Genomic DNA, 19,234 nt, shown 5'->3' on the forward strand with positions numbered 1-19,234 from the left:
AGTTTCAAGATAAGAGCCCAGATGGCAAATGCCTTGACTTTGGCATCCTCAAACTCAAAGGAAAGGAACTAGTTAACCCAACACACACTTCTGACCTACAGAACTGAGAGATAATAAATTTGTATTGCTTTAAGTCAGTGACTCTGTGGTCATTTGTTATCCTAGCATAGAAAACCCGATTTAGTTTACAGATACAATAAACACAACTAGATTTATTCTTCACGGTCAGAGATAGTTTCTTACTCATGATGATATCCATGGTCTCTTGAAGTACTTTCCACATAGGAGATGATCAATAAGGTTTATCGATTGAATATAATGCTCTATTATCTACATCCTTGATCTTATTTTAAGTTGATTTATTTATAACCTATTTTCAAGAAGGATATAATATGATTTACAATTAAAGCAATGTAAAATAAGATCCAAAGATAGAAGCAAATAATACAAAATAAGATGTAAAAGAAGGGTAAAAAGAACAGCAGATCCCTAACTTGATAAAGTTAAAATTTTTGAATCTACATTTAGCTCTAAGCATCCTATAAAGTGAAACAGAAAAAAACAGTTTCTTACATATTTGTAGCCATATATAGTATTAAACTATCCAAATCAAGGAATATATGGAATTTTTTACACGGGGTCTATATATAAACAGCATTGAACATCATAATAAAAATTATCATTTATAATACACAACAGAGGACTTACATATAATTCTATGTCATATCAGACCTGTTACAGCTAGATGTATTGTTTAAGCTCTTTTTTAAAAAGGAGCACATCTAAGAGGAGTCATTGATATAGCTTGGATTTGTGATGTTTAGATTACCAAAATTAATAAACAGATTATACTTAGAAAATCCTTGGGATGTTAACATGACAACTGTCACTACCTTTCAAAGCATACTCTCTGGGAAGTGTCAACAATTTGCCGTTTGCTCAGATCCCAGATGAACTGCTCACGCTAACCAACAGAATAGTCTGCAGTTTCTCAGTCTAGTGCTTTTTATAAACAGGTATTCCGAAGGATAGAACCACATGACAACATAAATACCCAAACATATGCCTGATGATCTCTCTTAAACTTGGACCACAGAGGAGAAACAATAGGTCATGCTTTATACAGATAATTGGAAGTGTATGTGCTCAACTAATTTCAGTTGTAGACAAACTCAAATTATTTCATCTCCAACTTAATTCTTTCCTACTCAAAAATCACTCAAAAATCACTTGATGATTCTTTACATTTTTATTTATCTAATTAAATAATAGTGTTAGCACAGGAGGGACCCTACTCTCAGGTTTCTGGAAGCAAGACTAACAGGTCAGTTTCTGTAGAACTCTCAGTTGAAAATAATAAAATTCCAAATATGGTCTTTACTTGTTTTGTTTCTGAGGTAGCAAAAATGTAAAAATTGTGTCACTTGATCCATTTTAGATTTTCTTTATTCTTAAAGTTTGTTAATCTTTTATGTTGCCCTCAAGTCACTGAATTTACCAACTTTACTATTATTTAATTTTGTAGTATTTCCCATCCTTCTTAGTAATGTCCGTTCATTTAGACCACTGCTACTTGAACTTTTTGACTATAAACCCCTAATAACGAAACATGGTGAATGTGAGGCTTTACATCTGCGGCACATCTCAAGTCTACATGAGAATTATTATTTCCGCTAAATATTTGAGTAATATAAATAAAAATAAATTCCAAAAAGAGGCATGATTTTTTTTTTCTTAAGTTTTGCAGACTCCCGTGCATGCAGTGTCCTAGGCATAGACAAGCTATGTTCTTTTAGTTGCCTTGTAATTCTAAGAGAAAAACAATTTTCAGGTGAACATACAATATCTGGGCTACATTTTCCTTTCAGGAAGTATTTCATTTTAGCAGGAAAAGTGAGTTAATCAGGGTGAGTTTAAGTAATACTGATACTTAAAGTTTGCAGATGGCCTACCTCTGCAACCAGTTATTTTCTAAAAATAATACAAGTTACTGATGTACACTCCAGAGTAGATTCAGGTCTAAATAAATAAATAAATAAATAAATAAATAAATAAATAAATAAACAAACAAATAAATAATCAATCTATCAATCAGTAAATTAGAGTAGAGGAGTTTAACTAATACGTGGCTGTGTGCCGAGGTTAAAACCAAGACTTTTAACCTTAGCTGTTTAATTATAGTGGCGGAGAATTGACAGAGGGATGTTGGTATGGTAAATATATGCTTGACTATGTACTTCTGCTTATGCGGGCTTTACTCCAATGATTTGGAAATATTCAGATATAGAAATATGACATTTTCAAGGCATGCTTCATATTAAAAGCTCTACCACTAGAGTTGCTATTTCCTATGGTAAAGTTCCAAAGCAAGCAGTACTAAAGAATATAGGCATGAATGAATGTGATTTTCCAAAATATCAGGCAGAAAAGATGGTTCCCAAAAGTAACGAAATATATGCAAAGCACAGAAAGTGGCAATCTGAGGTTATTCTTTAATTTTGGGGTTCCTATATTAAAGAGAAATCTTTAAAGTGGTGAAAATATATCTCATGAAACTATTTTCATCACTGCTAAATCAAATAACAATATTGTATTGTATTTATTTTGTTTTACTTATGATAGCTCTTAATATATTTTTAATGTGGCAGGTAAAGTAACTGTGTGTGCCCTAAAATAGAAAGCAAGTTACATCTCCTGAAAGGTTAAACTTAACATATTATAGGTTTTAATAGCAATGTATTCTGAAAGATCCATTATCTCAACAAGAAATCTTATTTGCCAAATTAAAGTTCTATTGGTTTCAATTATAGCACAGATATATATACTTTGGCAAGCCATGCATTCAATTTTCAATAGCAATAAAGGAATATGTTAGTTCAAAGAGAATTTTTAAAGGTTGTATTTTTAAATGCACCTTTGTATTCTGTTTATGTGCACTCACTCATTTTATATGTTTCATTGAAGTCCCCTAATATTCAGACAGCAATACTTAGTTTTTGCTGTTACACAATAAATAAAATTTAAAGATCTAGATAAAATCTAAGAGCACCTATTTCCCATGAATGTGGTACCTCCTTTCAAAGAAAGAAATAGTTTTAAAACATATACACATACATATACATATACATATATATTAGTGTAGCCTAAAAGGCATACCATATTGAACATAAATAATAATGTTTTATATTATTGTTATTGATATGAATTTTTACTACACCTATGACATCTAATTTCTGACTTATAATTTTAATAATCTTTTTGTCCACTTCTTTGATTGGAAAGTACCTAGTAACTTTCTAAAGACTTAGTGCCTTCTTCTATAAGATGAAGATTAAACAAAATCTACATTTACTGCATTATTGAGAATTTAATTAATGCATGCAATGACATTGCAGAGTACTGGATACATTATAAATGTTCAACAAATCTTGTTCGCTAACATTTATGGTTTGTTGTTTTAATATTTACATTTTACTATTAACACTATGATTTATTATTGTAATAATTCTTATATAGTAATCTTGTAATAAGATTGGGTTGAATTACTGTCATGATCATCAAAAATAGATAATCACTGAGAATCTATTTACTACAGAATATTTTGGACTACTGCCCATTTTTTAGCTATAAATTATAATTATCAGAAATCTGAAGACTGTGAGCTTTGAACATCAGAATGGATATTGAAAAGAACTTTCCCGAGAGGCAGAGCACCAAATGCCAATTTCAGCTACCCCACAAACCATAATATGATTATAAAAAAATGTTACCCTCTCTAGAATTTATAATCCTTGAATGTTAAAAAAAAAAAAAAAGACATGAAATGAAGAGATCTTTCTAAAAGTATGTGGTGAAGTCAAGGTATTTGTAAGGGACACTGATAACCAAATATCGACAGCCCAGCCCTCATTTTCTTTCATGTAAGAAACTCAGTAGATTTCCAATGTGTTCATTTTATAATATAACTCTGAAGGAATAATCTTCTATCCACTGCACTATTAATTAGCCCTGTATATCGGTTAAAATCTCCCAAATTACTTCAAGTTTAAGTAATTTTTTTCCCATTTATTTTTTCTTCGTATCTTATTTCTTCCTGCACACCCAAATTTATTTTACTTTATAATTTCTAAGTTCATGCAACAAAAGAAAGTCTTACTTCATTTTCTAGAAAAGCCATTTTATAAATACTTCCTTCAAAATTCAACTGATTTCTTTCTTACAGGAGCTTGTTCATCTTTATCACAACCAAGATCATTTGTTTCAAGGTCAAATACAGAAATTGAAAAATGATATGAGGAAATTTTCTTCATAAAAGATTGGGAATGGAATAAATTTTAAAAGAAAAAAAAGAAACTTAAACTAAGAATGGTAGAATATTGCAGGCTAACAGTACTTACAACATTTTTTTTGAGTTGTGTTAACACCTTATCACTTGATATCATTGATTTTGTCATCTTTGTTTTTTCCAAAAGTGCAGCATAACATAAAACTTTTAATAAAATATTATGTCAAAAATCAAATACTTATTGAGAAAAATGGAGCTCTCCTGGGCTACCAAACAATCAAGGTTGGGAGTTCTTCTTCACAATTGGTAAAACAGTAATTTACTAAAAAATTATTATTTTTTCTTACACACATAAGATGCCTTTATGGAGACTTAACATGAAGCAAGAATAGTGTAAATCAATAAAATCCATGCCAGACCCTGAATTTGTTTCAGGGTCAAATTCAAAAATCTAAAAGTGGTATGAAAACATATGTACATAGCATTTAGACAAAAAAATAAAAATAAATAAAATAAAAAGCAAAAGGAAAATATTATTTACTAATGGGTAGTCAAAGAAAAGTCAAAACATATATTTACCTTCTCTCAATACCTGTTAACTGATACGAAAATAGAAAATATGTAATTTCAGAAGTATAGGAGCATATCAAAAGAAAATATATATGCCACCATCATTGCTATCAGCCATTCTTATTTTTAACAAGGAAGTACAAAATTTACTAAGCTTCTAGAAAGAAAATCCTGCAAATAAATTACAGGTGTAAGAAACAGCACTATGAGAAAGTAATGTCTCTGTGGCAAAAAGGGAAGTGACACATTCACTGAGAATTCTTTAAAAATGTGTGGTTGTTTTAAAGGGAAAAGATAATGGAAGTTTGGATCTTCCCCAGATGTTTGGAGAAAATATTTCCACAAATCCCAAGGACTCTAAAGCTTCTGGCAGAAGCTCAATTGTCTCTCGTTTGTCAATAGGCATTTGGAGTATTTGTGCATTCCTGCACAGACATCTTTGCCACACTGTCTTCAAACAAGACACAGCAATAGTGGAATTCTGACAAGTCTGAATGATTCTTAAACACAAAAGACTGTAAAGATGGTTTCTCCATTAATATGGCATTGCTTTGGGCGGAGGAAAGCTGAGTACAAAATAGCTTTGAGAATAAGCTGCCTCTTCCAATAACTGGCTGTACCTACATTTTCAAATTTATCTTTGTCACAGAAGAAGCATGTGTGGCAAATGGGAACCAGTTTTGAATGCAAACACCATTTGGCCCCTTTCCATAAAAGTATGTGCAAGATCCAATTCTGGATATTTAAATTCAGTACACTTATACTGAGTTTTTTGTTTTTTTTTTTTAATGTTTTTTTTTTTTTTCTTGTGCTTTAGGTAGGTAATGTTATACTTTACATTCCGTATGTAATCCTCAGCCTTCCCCTTCCTCTTCCTTAGTGCAAGGTGCTGATTTTTCTTATATTGTCATAACTTTTCCATTCTTAATATTCTAAACTTGGAGGGAAAATGTTTACCTTTCTCAGTGACTTCGTCTAAGCTCAAAGCCAGCTTTCATACTGATTATGATAGAACTAAAGCTCATAATTATATGTACCTGAAGGACAAATGTCAGTTTTAAAAAATACGGTGATAATCTAAATATAAATGTAATATGCTCTAGGAATGTAGACCTAAATATTACTTTTGGCCTTGCTACTCATTTTGCCAAGTGACCTTCATAACATCCTTATCTGGCCATAAGCTCAGTTTTCTCATCTGTAAAATCAAAATGAATGAAATCACACTGTCTATCTCATTGGGCTACCTGAATACTCATTCCATTCTTCATTCAGAAATGTATCACTTACTTAATGAGTACCCACTGTGTTGTTAGGATGAGGATCACATGAAATTTAAAACCATGGTAATATAAAATATATAAAACTTACAAAACAAAGAGTTATACATATATCAGATATTGCTACTATCACAAGTACAACTTTTTTACAACAGGTACAAATACAACCATCACTGTACAACTACTGTAAAGAAAATGCATTGTATCATCTTCAAAGTGAGGTTTTCATTAAGTTAAAGCTATGTAGGACTTGCATTTATATATGAAGAGAGAGATAGAGAAAGAGAGAAAAAAAAGGAAGAAAGAGAAAGGTAGTGACTACTGATAGTAGTTGCATTATACTGGTCCTTATATTACCAGATACCACTTTAGGCAATGCAATGGGATCAGTTTATAGTATAAGAGCAACTAGAATATTCGTAATGGGCTACCGCATTCTCACTGTTAACCACTCACGGTAATGTTGATACAATAAATGTTTTGAATCAGGAATGGCCACTAGGGAAGAAAGATATCACAGTTTTATTTACCATCTTTCTTTTCTCTCTCTTCCTACCTCCCACATACACTTGTTGTGACAGTTGCTCATTTGGAAATCTCACACAATAACCAATAAGAAGGTCTCATTTACCTCACTGTTATTGTGCACCTCTGACATCTGCTCCTACTTAAAAGAAATAAAAATAACTGAAGTCTCATGATATGGAATATAGTCAGCAGTCAGATTGGTTTTATACTGTTATTTGATGAGAGAATACTTGAATGCCTATTATGAGATTTTATGTTATAATTGATTTTTTCATTACATACTCCTGTACTAACATTGGTAGAAAAAAGCAAAGTCAATTATTTCTGCATATTTGAGAAATTCACTCTTCCTCTTCCATTTGAACCTATTTTGTAAAGAACATTGATTTCTTAAAAGATTGATTTTGTTCTTGATAAAGTAAGCACATATACAATTGAAATAGCATTTTAGTATTATAGGAATATGGTCATATTGATTATGACGAATAGAAGTAGAATCCATATCTGCCTTCTAGTTTTGTTGGATTAGAAACGGATTTTTAAAAAAGAAACTCTATCAGGCATTTTATAACTTGTTAGAACTTTTAAAATTTATACACTGATTCTTAAAATAAGATCCATCTACATCCTTTATCTGATATGGAAATGAATGACCAATAACATTCTTATTTTCTATGCTTATTTAACTAGCTAGTATATGTCTTTATAATAGTTTTACTAGTATATAATGATATACCTTCTCTAAAATATATGTCTCTTAAATGTAAAATCTCAACAAAAATGTAACCAGGAGAGAGTCAGAACAAGACAATAAAAGTGAAATTAAAATAGAAAGTCAGCAAGAAAACTCTCTAAGGATGGGATTCAAAGGAGCAATTCCATCGACCTTGGGCAAAGGAATTTTGTTGCATTTGCGCTAAAGTTCAGGAGCAAATGTTAAACTATTGAAATGTAATTTTATGAAATGTAAAACTTATCATCTATATTGCTTTTGTACAGAGTAAAAACATTCTTATTAACTTTAAAGATTTATCTAGTAAAACAAGGTCTATCTTTGTTTGTCAATGGTCTTGATTGACACATAGTGGCTAAAGATATACAGATACGACTATCAATAACCACTGAATATGTGTACTTTACATTCTCATTGTTCCTATATTGGCTATACAGTTTGGAATCTCCATAAGTGGAACCTTTCTTAACTTAAGATTGGGAGAGGATTTTGAAGAGGTGCTTCTAAGAGATTAAGTAGGAGCTTAACTTCCATCATTAGACAATTCAGTCCAGGAAACCATCCTGATGCTTTCACACAGCTCCACAGGGCTAACCTAGATTGTATCTCCCATTCATTATTAATATAGGTTACTGTAGCTAATAATTAGAGATTTCATAACAGAGAGGATGAAAACTTGGAAATGGAAATGTACAATCTGCAGAGAAACAGCAGACAGGTGGTATATACATATCTGTTTCCTAACTGGAAAAATAATGCCTAAATGCTTGGTTTACCTTCATTTTACACTGTCATTAGTATGGTTATTCCAAAATACAACTATTAATCATGGGATTTCAAAATTTTAAATCCTTCAAATAGCTCTTAATCACTTTAAAGTAGACATTTCTTAGCAAGAAATACGAAGCTGTCTGTTCCAACTCCCACCATATTCACATACATAAGCCCATGTTCCAGAACATGCCACTCTGATGTATTTGCAAGTATTGCTCCCTCTCTGTTCAATGTGTTTTCAACAATTTTCTCTGTGTGTTGAATTCCAGTCATCAAACAAAATTCAGCTGAACTAACACCTCCCATTGGAAGCCTTCCATAATAGTTTCTCTTCCTAAGCTAAGAAAGACATAAATTATACAAGGACCATTGTGATAGCTGCCATAAAAAAAAAAAAAAAAAAAAAAAAAAAAAAAAAAAAAAAAAAAAGGCGTAGGTAAAATTTTCCAATGGTTCAGATTAGATAGACCATTTCTCATTCCAGAGACTTGTCCAAATTTATGAAGTGGTACGTCTTTGAACTGTGAAGATTTGATAAGTGGAGATAAGATACAGTGGTGGAAACAAAAGCTTCTGAGCTAGAGATAAGGTTGAAAGCAAGTTTGGGATTAGTGGAAGGAATCTGCATTTTAATCTTGAGGTTAGTGAAGATATTCAGAATGTTATGGAGCAGGGAAAAGATGTAATCATAATTATCCTGTGGAAATATTAATATGGTAGATATATACGAAGTTCACTTGTATCACAAAGGATATGTCATGTGTGAAGACCAGTTATAAAATTATCACTATGTTATAGGAAAAAAGTTTCCAACAATGATAATGTTCAAATGAAAAGGGCAAATCATAAAAGGTTTTAGAAACTGAATGAATGGGATTTGTCATCTTATTAGACGTGAAGAGTGAGACTGAAAGTGTAGATAAAATGACATCTTTTGAGTCTAGATGAATAGGATTATACCAGGAGCAAGTAAATACAAAAAGAATTAGGGACTGTCAGGTAGGGAGATAGATGACGACTTTAGTTATTGTCATAAAAACTGAGTTTATGGTGGCATGTGTTACTAGAAGAAACTGGGAGGCAATGCATCCTAAAGTTTGGGAAAGAACTCAAGGCTTAAATACCTATATGCATGCATACATACATACATACACACATATTATAAAATAAATGCATATCACACATATATATATGTGTGTGTGTATATTTGATCATAGTTTTCATAATGGCATGAGAAATTATAGATATTTGAGAGGGAGAGAAAGGGATGTAAAGGTAAATAGGGAAAAAACTATGTGTATATAGTATGAAAGAAGCCATGGAAAAATACTTTCAAGAGAGTAACTGTAATCAACTCTATCTAAAGACCACGACAGCATTCCTTATTGAAAAATATTTTAAGTAAATGGTTGAGGCTTAGAATTTGTGTCTCTGAATTCTAAGTTCTTTTTTGAAAATACCACACAGTGCAATATCACACCCAGTTTTTCAGAATTGTAGGTTTGCTCTGGTATTTGAAGCTTTGGTCATAAATTTCTTCTGGGCACTGAGACAGGTTAATGCAAACTTGTACAGTCTAACTTCTTTTCTTGTGATCTAAATGCATCTGGGGATGATGTGGCAGGTAGTAGGTAAAGAAGATTTGTAAACATATCGAAAAGAAAGATCAATATACCAAGTTGACATTCAAATGTATGCATGTGTAGTTCATTTTAATGACAAGAAAATACATAATTATAATTCATTTTTATATGAGATATTCAGAATGAATGTCTTGATTATGTTTGTGTTAATTTTATCATTTAAGCTTTTCGAATTCATTCCAAGAATGTTTGTTTTTTTTAATAAGGTAAATCATAGAGTCCATGATTTAGGATGCCTGATATATGCCATGCATACAAATTAAAATGAGATAAACCTAAATAAAAAGCAGGATAATTTTATTTTACTTTTGCAAAATTTAGTAACCAGCATCATAAATGGCCTGAATCCACAACATTCACCAACACACATACCTCTTCTGATATCATAATATATATATATATATATATATATATATATATATATATATATGGAACTATAACATAGATATGAAAAATAAAGTAAATTATTAGAACTATAGGGTTTATTTTTTAATTCATGACATGTAATACAGCAATAATTCAAAACCAAATTTCTGGAACTATCCAACTATGTATTTGCATTCTATTTCAATGCATAATTTAGAGTGTTTCAATCTTACTATCATAATATTTCTTTGACATTAAATTTATCCTTAAACTTTCTCATGAGGTAATCCAAATAATTTGTGTGGGTAAAAAATAAAGCATATTCTGTTGTATTAGCCCTTTACAGTTCTGCAGAGTGCAGCAATAGGCCCTATGGAAATATAGAGAAGAATTAACCTTCCTTCTGTGGTTTTACACTCAAGCTGGTTGATCCTCAGAAAGTGGCTCAGCTGTTAGCTGGTGGCTTATGCCATTTATAGAAGTATATATACAGAGCTAATTTTTGCTCAGGGCAACTTTATGCTGCATCCATTTCAAAATATTTTCCACTTTGAATTTTCCTAAGTTTTATGATACTGTCACCAGAATCTCTTTTAGGCCCAGATAAGCCACTGAAATTTATAGCAAGTGTACTTAATGTAATACATATACAAGTGTACTTAATGTAATATTTGAGGTTTCGAATCTATGAAAGTGATATATGTTTTATAATAATTTTTAAAACATTGTTCATAACACTCTCTAATTATTCTAACATGATTGTCAGATTTTTAAAGTAAGCCTCATTTCAAAAGAAAATTCCAAATACCTAACTAATATCTTTCTCTCCAAACTGGAGACAAATTTAACAAATTCTGTGATAGAAACCAACTCAGGACAATTCCAAAAATAGGAGAGTGACAGAGAGAGAGAGAGAGATCACATGGGTATTTCCTTAGTACTACATGGCAAATATTCATGATTATAATTACAGTGCATTATTTTACAAAGTAATAAAATAATGGTATGTTATTCTTGATAATTTAGCAAATAAGCACGTTGTCTTAAACCATAAACATTAATGGCCTGGAAATTTAGAAAATTACAACTACACTGATAATAACAATAGTTCTTAAAGGGAAAATGACTGAGAAAAATGCCAACACAAATGGGTGCTTGCATACATGGGTTACATGTCATGATTCATGTTACTGAAGATCAAGGAATGCTGAAACAATAACTGACAATAAATAGGAAAAAGGAACCAAGTAGTTCGAGTAATTGTGTATGCTTCTATGAACAGGAAAAGATTGAACAAGGAACTATATCTTTGGTCTATGGTCTATATTTACTTTTTTTTTTAATTGTGAAAGATACTATTTTGTTTAATTTTTTCCAGAAAATTCACTACTGTTTTATGTTAAAATTATGTTATATTAGATCATTACATTATATTTCAATATAGTATGTATATTATAAATTCAATATATTTGATTATATTATCTTAGATCAGTACATTCCTCAAAACATTAGATTCTTTTTTAAAGCACCTTTTCTGACATACTTTCATCATTTCTCACACATCCACTAATAACAGCAATTCCTATCAAAGTTATGAGTAATATATTACTCTAACTGTAAAAAATAACAACTTAGTAATACATTTACAACATTTCCAGTCCTGGCAAGGTAAGTATAGATTCAAAAATGTAAAAATAATTTCCCAGGTGTATAAGAAGCTAACAATCTACATTATGGTGAGTGTTTTAATTGAAGACTTTAAACCCTAACCCAGTGGCTTCTTTAAACAGTCCTATCTCAAAAAATAAAAAAAAACAAATAAAAACAAAACAAAAAATAAGACATTCATCTATTTGTAAAGCAAGCATATTCAATTTTCTGTATAAAGACTATTCATTTATTAATGCATAGTTTGGAAAATGTAATTCTATATACAATGGGTTTATTTTTTTGGTGAGACTAGCTATAGAACTTCACAGTTTGAGCTATGCGGAAGCACCAATGCAAAAGTCTAGGCTATATAGAGCACTTAGCTAAGTAGAGGCAAAAAATAACTGAAAAAAAAAAAAGTAACTTGGGTAAACCATTCTTACCATTCTCAGCTTTCTAATTTAATAAAATAGATTTTATGTTGTCATTTAAAATTACTTTTGAATTAGTTTCTCCTTTTAAATGATAATGTGAAACCTTGCAGATTATACTATTAAACTATTTTAATTTTATATTATGTTATAGGACAAACTAACAATAGTACATTTAAGTAAAAAATTTATATGGAAAACACAACTTTCAAATTTAAATGTCTATATGAACCAAAGAAGTGAGTAAAACAGTCTGTAAAACCAGAGTCAGAACCAGGAGAGGGTTTATAGGCATAGGCCATGTAAGATACTACAGTAAACTAAAAATAACACACGGTGGTTGCTTAGCTACAACTGAATTTTATTAGAAGGTGGGTCCAGTGTTGCTAAATCTTTTAATATTTTCAGAGAAAATTTAAATATCTGGATTTATATGATCTGTTGATTTTTGAACAAGGTAACTTAGTCACATAAAGTTAAAAGTAACAGACCTAAACGAAATAAGCAAGCAAAAAATAAAAATCGCCCTTTTGGGTTAAGCCATATGTCTCCAATGTGGCCTTCTTGCTGGTAGTATCCAACCTCTGATTATACTATTTACAAAATTAGTCTTTGGGTTATGCATGTGCTACATATATACAACAATGATTTTTAATATTCTGCAGTAAATATATAGTCTAAATTCTAGTTTCATTTCTCTAATTTTCAATATAAATATGGCATTTGAATCCTAGTATAAAAATCTCCTTCCTGATGTACTATTTTATCTAAAACTTAGGCAATTAATAGTTCACATGTCTAGTACCTGTTTAGTTGCTATTGTTTATTCCCAAGTGAACTAAATCAAACTTGCAAAGTTTAGTCTATCGTTTGACGGAATATGTATCTGCTTATAAGTCATGACCTTTGCAAAATGACAGGAAAATTACTGTTCTTCCATTTCTCATGTTTGTATCCATGAGGAGTACAAGTGGTACATTTAGTTGAATCAACTCCAGTGTCATAACTATAAAGGAGGTTATTTTCTCAGGTAAGAATACATTAAAAAAATGTATGGAGTTTGCTTGGAAAATTACCAGAGGCCAAGGCTAGCTCACATGCCTTCCCTGAGCAATGTTAATTTGTAATTGTCATGACCACAGCATAGCTATTGCACCTCAGGTATGAAGCCAAGACATTAGGGAGTAAGATAGAGGGTATATCAAAGGTCATAAGGTTCCTGGCAGCCTTGTTGATCTTGTTTAATCAGGAAATCAATAGATTCACTGGGACCCCTACTCAGTATATGCCGCCTTGTATCTGGTTAGCTAGAACTGGGTTGTAAGATGAAAACGAGCTGCATGAGACTCTGGGAAGGGAATAATTTTTAACTGGGTACACTGCTACCCCAAACAAGACAGAATTCATTAGTAAGACAGAATATATCCTTGTCAAGCATCTACCAGTACCTGCCTGCTATGGTGATTCTATTTATACATCTGGAAGTAGGTCTGAATTTGTCAAGGAGAAGACTTCTGAGAGCCATTAATCAAGCTAAACACATATTGCTGCTGAGGCTTCACCCCCGGCCCCCTTATTCTTCTCTTCCTCCTCTTGCTACTTTTATTCATTCATTCATTCATTCATTCATTCATTTATTTATTTTTGGGTAAGAGAAAATTTATTAATCGAGAAGGTACCGACTGAAAAGATGGGAGACCTGGTGGTACCTCAAATGCATCTTACCAAAGTACGGAGTTCAAACTTCTTTTATGTCAAAGGAAGGTTAAATGGGAGAGACAATAGATGATTGACCACCGCAGACATCTGGGTGTCAACAGAGATCTGAGAATGTTTATACTAATTTATGTGAGTCTGGTCATGAGGTTCCTACAAATCTTTAGTAAACACTCATGATTTTTATACATACTTCCCTTATCTCCCCCGTGAGACACCTTCTAGTAAGGAGTTGTTTTTGTAAAACAAACAAACAAAGAAAAAACTCAAGTTGCATGTAGAATTTCTCTTATGATTAGCATGTCTATATGTAAGACTAAGCAGAAGCAGGCTTGAATAAGATCAGTCAGAGAAGTTGAATATTTCACTGTGATGATTCCCCTATTTTTGTTGTTCTTTCCTCAGTCTTGAGGGAAATGCAGCAACTGGGACCAGGTTTAATCAAGAGGGAGGATCAGCTTTAAAATGGAGTCAGATTTCTCTGCCAATTGTGCCCTGCTTACCTGCTCTTAAAGTCTCACACACCTACTTCTTCCATAATAGAAGAAGAGACCTAGAGGAGACTTAGAGGGGACATTCTGGGTGTTCAATTTAAACAAACAATAAAGAGTAACTTCTCTTATTAATTCCCACAGGACCCAAACCATAATGAGTTTGCCACTGTACATTTCCTTGGTCCACTAACAAGAAATCTCAAGCAATCTTACTGTCTAAGGACTCATTTGCCAAGCACTCTAAGGTGGTCTGTTGGAGTCTTGGAGCTTAAGCCAAATGGCTATGTGGGTTAAATTCTATATGATTTAATTTTCACCAGGTGCTCAGTAAATGTTCTGTGTGGCTTACACAGCATCAGTCACTGAGACTGGCCAAGATGAGGATCCTTTGATAATTCTAAATTAATTTGTGCTCACACAATTAGAAAAAGCCAGCTATAAATTAAGAAGAATGAATGGAAAACATATTTAACCTATTTCCCATTTTCCCCGGGAATACTCACTGGAGTGCTTGCATCTGCAGCTCTTATTCCCAGATAACTCACGGATTACAGTTCGAAACTTACCTCCAAAGTTTGCCATGAAATATCTCACTTTTATTATTATTTTTGCATTATTCTAGTATATCTATAGTCTTTGGAAATAAATGATATCATCCTATTTATAATATTCTGTTTTTATTAGTGGTATTTCCATTTACAAAATGTAGTAATTACCAATCACTAAAAATGTCAAATCCTAGCAAATGTAGTATTCCTATGCATGAGGTTTACATTGTTCTTGAACAGTAGTTAGCCAAAGATTCATTTGATGAAACTGATTTTTTCTGAAATAGAATACTCTGATAATTGTTCAGATAGTGCTTTGGAAGACAATATGGTGAGGCCTTCGTCCAATTTGGAATCTGATGGAAATAGCCCTACATCAGCTGACTCAGATCACACTCTGACATGGTCAATTCATGTTATGATTTCACGTCAAAGGTATGACTTTACTGGCACACCTGGCAGAAAAGTTGATATCAGTAATACCACTGACCCACTGCAATATTTTGAACTGTTCTTTACTAAAGAATTAGTTTCAAAAGTTACCAGTGAAACGAATGCCCAATCTATCTTGTTAGGTTCAAAACCATCTGGTCCAAAAGGATTTTAACAAATGGATAAATTGAAAGACATTGACAATGACGAACTGAAAGTCTTTTTTGCAGTAGTGCTACTGCAAGGTATTGTGCAGAATCCTAAGCTGGAGATGTTTTGGTCTACAAGGCTTCTTTTGGATACATATTATCTCAGGCAAATCATGACTGGTGAAAGATTTTTACTTTTGCTTCAGTGCCTGTAATTTGTCAACAATTCTTCCATATCCACTGATCAAAGGACCAGACTTCATTGCAGATCAAATCTGTGTTTGACTTTTTTGTAAATAAGTTTTCAACTGTATATACTTCTAACAGAGATACTGCAGTAAATGAATCACTGATGCTGTTCAGATAGTTATGAAGCAGTACACCTCAATGAAATGAGTATGATTTGGTCTCATGTGAAAGTCAATCAAGTTATGTGTGGAAGGCACTTGTTCACACAGAGCCCAGTATGAATTTGAAAGATTCAGCTGATGGTCTGAAATATTTGCACATTATTCTTACTTTAGTCAGTGACCTTCTTGGCCAAGGATGTTGTGTCTTCCTTGATAACTTTTATACATCTCCCATGCTTTTCAGAGAATTACATTAAAATAGGACAGATGCATTTGAGACAGTTCATTTGAACAGAAAACAGATGCCAAATGAGATATATATATATATATATATATATATATATATATATATATATATATATAATTTGTGAACTTATAACACTGAAATGGTGTGACAAAAAGGAGGTGACAATGTTGTTAACATTCCACAATGATACTGTGATTGAAGTAAATAACAGAAATGGAAAGAAAGCTAAGAAGCCATGTAGATTATAACAAGAATATGGGAACGGTGGACTCAGCTGATCAGATGCTCACTTCTTATCCAACTGAGTGCAAAAGCCACAGGTTTTGGTACAAGAAATTCCTTTGCCACCTTCTAAATATTACAGTACTGAACTCCTACATCCTGTTCAAGAAGGATAATCCTGAGCACACAATCAGCCATGAAAACTTCAGACTGACATCGATTGAAAGAATGCTGGGAAAGCATCACGAGCAAGGGCAACAACGTTTTCAAGGTCATCAGTGCTCTGATGGTATCACAGTTCTTCGTCTGTCTGGAAGACATTTCTCCAAGAGCATACTACTAGCATCAGGGAAACAGAATCCAAATGGTCATGCAAAGTTTGCTGCTTGTCCAATGATAAGAATGGCAAGAAAATGCAGAGAGAAATGTGATATTTTTTTTGTGCGGAATGTGATGTTCTGCTTTGTGTTCCATGTTTTGAAATTTACCACACCAAAAAAAAAATGACTAAATACCGATCATCATATACATTTCTGCTACATTAGGATTAGAGACATGTTCTGTTCAGAAATAACTCCAAGAACAGTTTTATATTTTATTTTCACATTGAAAACCAGTCAGATTTGCTTCAACCTCAAAAAGCCTGTTTATGTAAAATTAAATTAACAGTGGTAGCAAACTGGACTTTTTTTTTTTTTAAGTGGAAAATGGGCTAATTGGTCTATTGGATCTTCAAAAGGAGAATTTAGATAAATAGATCAACCTATGATATTGTTGGGTGTTAACCAATTTTTTTGAAGTAAATGGCTGTTATTTGAAAAGGTGGAAGGTTATTTGAAACTTGACTTGAGAAAGGCAAATGTAAAATTGTAAATGCCTTTGGGGCAAAATCTGGATCCATCATTCTTTTGTAAATAGTGATTTTTTTTTTCTTATGGCTAAAAGGTCTCTGTCTGTGTCTGTCTATATATGTATCTGTATACCATGTATATTGTAAATGTGAGATAATTTTCTACTTCCAGATGGTTTTGTTAAAATTAACTTTAAAGGCAAACACTTCTAAGAATAGAATATTCTAAAATTCTCAGAAATATAGAAACTAACACAAATGCTTTTCAGAATCATGTGATCCGGGAAAATACTTGATATTAAAAATGGTTTTGAGTTTGGTTTGGTTAAATAGGTTATGTTATTTCTGTTGCAAAATTTGTCAAGAAGAAAAAATAAATTCAAATAGAGTAAATATTTCTTTTTAGGTTTAAAATGATTTTCTAAATTTCCTTTTATATTAGAATCATATGGTCAACTCTTTAAAAGTCATTTATTATAGAAAAATAGAAATAAAGATGGTAAAGCACATTGTGTCTATTGGCAAACTACCAACGTGTGCTACTGTAAGATGATTCAAAAGGATGGGCAGGGGACAGCGTCTACCTAAACTGTAATGCATTATTAATCTGTCTCTGAAACTGTAATTACCTTCAGATTCTGTCTCTTCAAGCTTGCAAACAATTGCACTTAGCCTTCTCCTTTGTGGATGAATTAATGATCATTTTATATTATAGTTACAGTTTGTTATTACTTTAGATTTCACATTTGAAATTCATTTAACTAATAAGTACATCTGAAATTATATGTTAGGCACTACCTTCCCCATTATATTGATGACAGCTTCTGTGGATGTTCTCTAGAACCTCACTTTACAAGCTCAAATATCAAATTAATTTTTGAATGTTTCTGGATTATATCTTTTGCAAGGGGAAATGAGTTGTAGAGTGGAAATAATATATATTTTCCTTCACTTATTTTTATAAAGTCACACATAACATAAAATCAGTTTTCACCACTAATTTTTTAAAATGGATATAGTATGGGATGGGTATTGAATGTAGTGAGAAGTATAACTATTCAGCCACTGTTTGTAAAACGGTATGCTTTTACATTTTTGAACAATAACTACTTGATAACAATAAAGAATATTTAAAGAGAGATCATGAGGGAGAGCTAACATATGTAAAACTCATAATTATAACAAAGGATGTGAGAGTAAGGGTTCTAGGTGAAATATTTGGTAATGACATTTTTTTCCTTCCTACTATAATTAATTCATAGTATTATCAACCAGTGCTAACCTAAAAGGTATATTTTCCAGTGAATTATTTTCAGCTACAAAGTGTCATTTCCCATGGAAATTCTAATAAAAGTGCCTAAAATGCATTATCTGACATTTTAGTGGATTAGTAACTAGCCTGCCAATTGAGATTCTAAAATCTTTACATGGTATGGATTTCTGTTTTATGTTCTAAACTCTTGACTTTTTACAGAATAATTTACATCTCAATGCAGCTATTTAGCAATGGCCTAAAAAATCAAGTTCAATTATAAATAACAGTTCCAGTTACACATGTACACTGCATTATGAAGAACTAGCAGTTGAATAGTTCTGCACTTAATATTGATAAATAATGTCTCAGACTTGCTTAAGTCAGCAATGCCTATAGCTGAGGAAAAAACAGCTGACTACATAAGCTTGAAAATATTCTCTGTTAATCACACTAAGCCTTATTAATACAAGGATCAAGAATTTAGCAAAGCTTGTCTAGCTTTCCTTTAAAAGGTTAAGATAAAACTTTTTTAGCCAACTGCTTTGTCATGCACTTGGTAAACACCTTTTGCAAAAACCCATAAATCTGATATTGCTTCATCCCTTTTATTAGTACAAACATTCAGCTTATTATCGACCAAGGCATTCAACACTAAAACCCGCAGATCCTGTATCTTAATAATATGGTTAAAATGCAAATCATATTGTTTTC

The 19,234-nt window shown here is 31.9% G+C and overlaps 1 protein-coding gene and 1 pseudogene across 38 annotated transcripts in view; one reads left to right on the forward strand and one right to left on the reverse strand.

Annotated features, from left to right (window-relative positions):
- PTPRD (protein tyrosine phosphatase receptor type D) overlaps window positions 1–19,234 on the reverse strand; it is a 1,934,582-nt gene that overhangs the window by 1,668,651 nt on the left and 246,697 nt on the right. The gene's annotated exons all lie outside the window — the stretch shown is intronic.
- Window positions 15,128–17,004, forward strand: LOC118614993 (annotated as a pseudogene).

Source organism: Rousettus aegyptiacus, unplaced genomic scaffold (genome assembly GCF_014176215.1).
Source record: "Rousettus aegyptiacus isolate mRouAeg1 unplaced genomic scaffold, mRouAeg1.p scaffold_m13_p_3, whole genome shotgun sequence".
Classification (NCBI taxonomy): domain Eukaryota; kingdom Metazoa; phylum Chordata; class Mammalia; order Chiroptera; family Pteropodidae; genus Rousettus; species Rousettus aegyptiacus.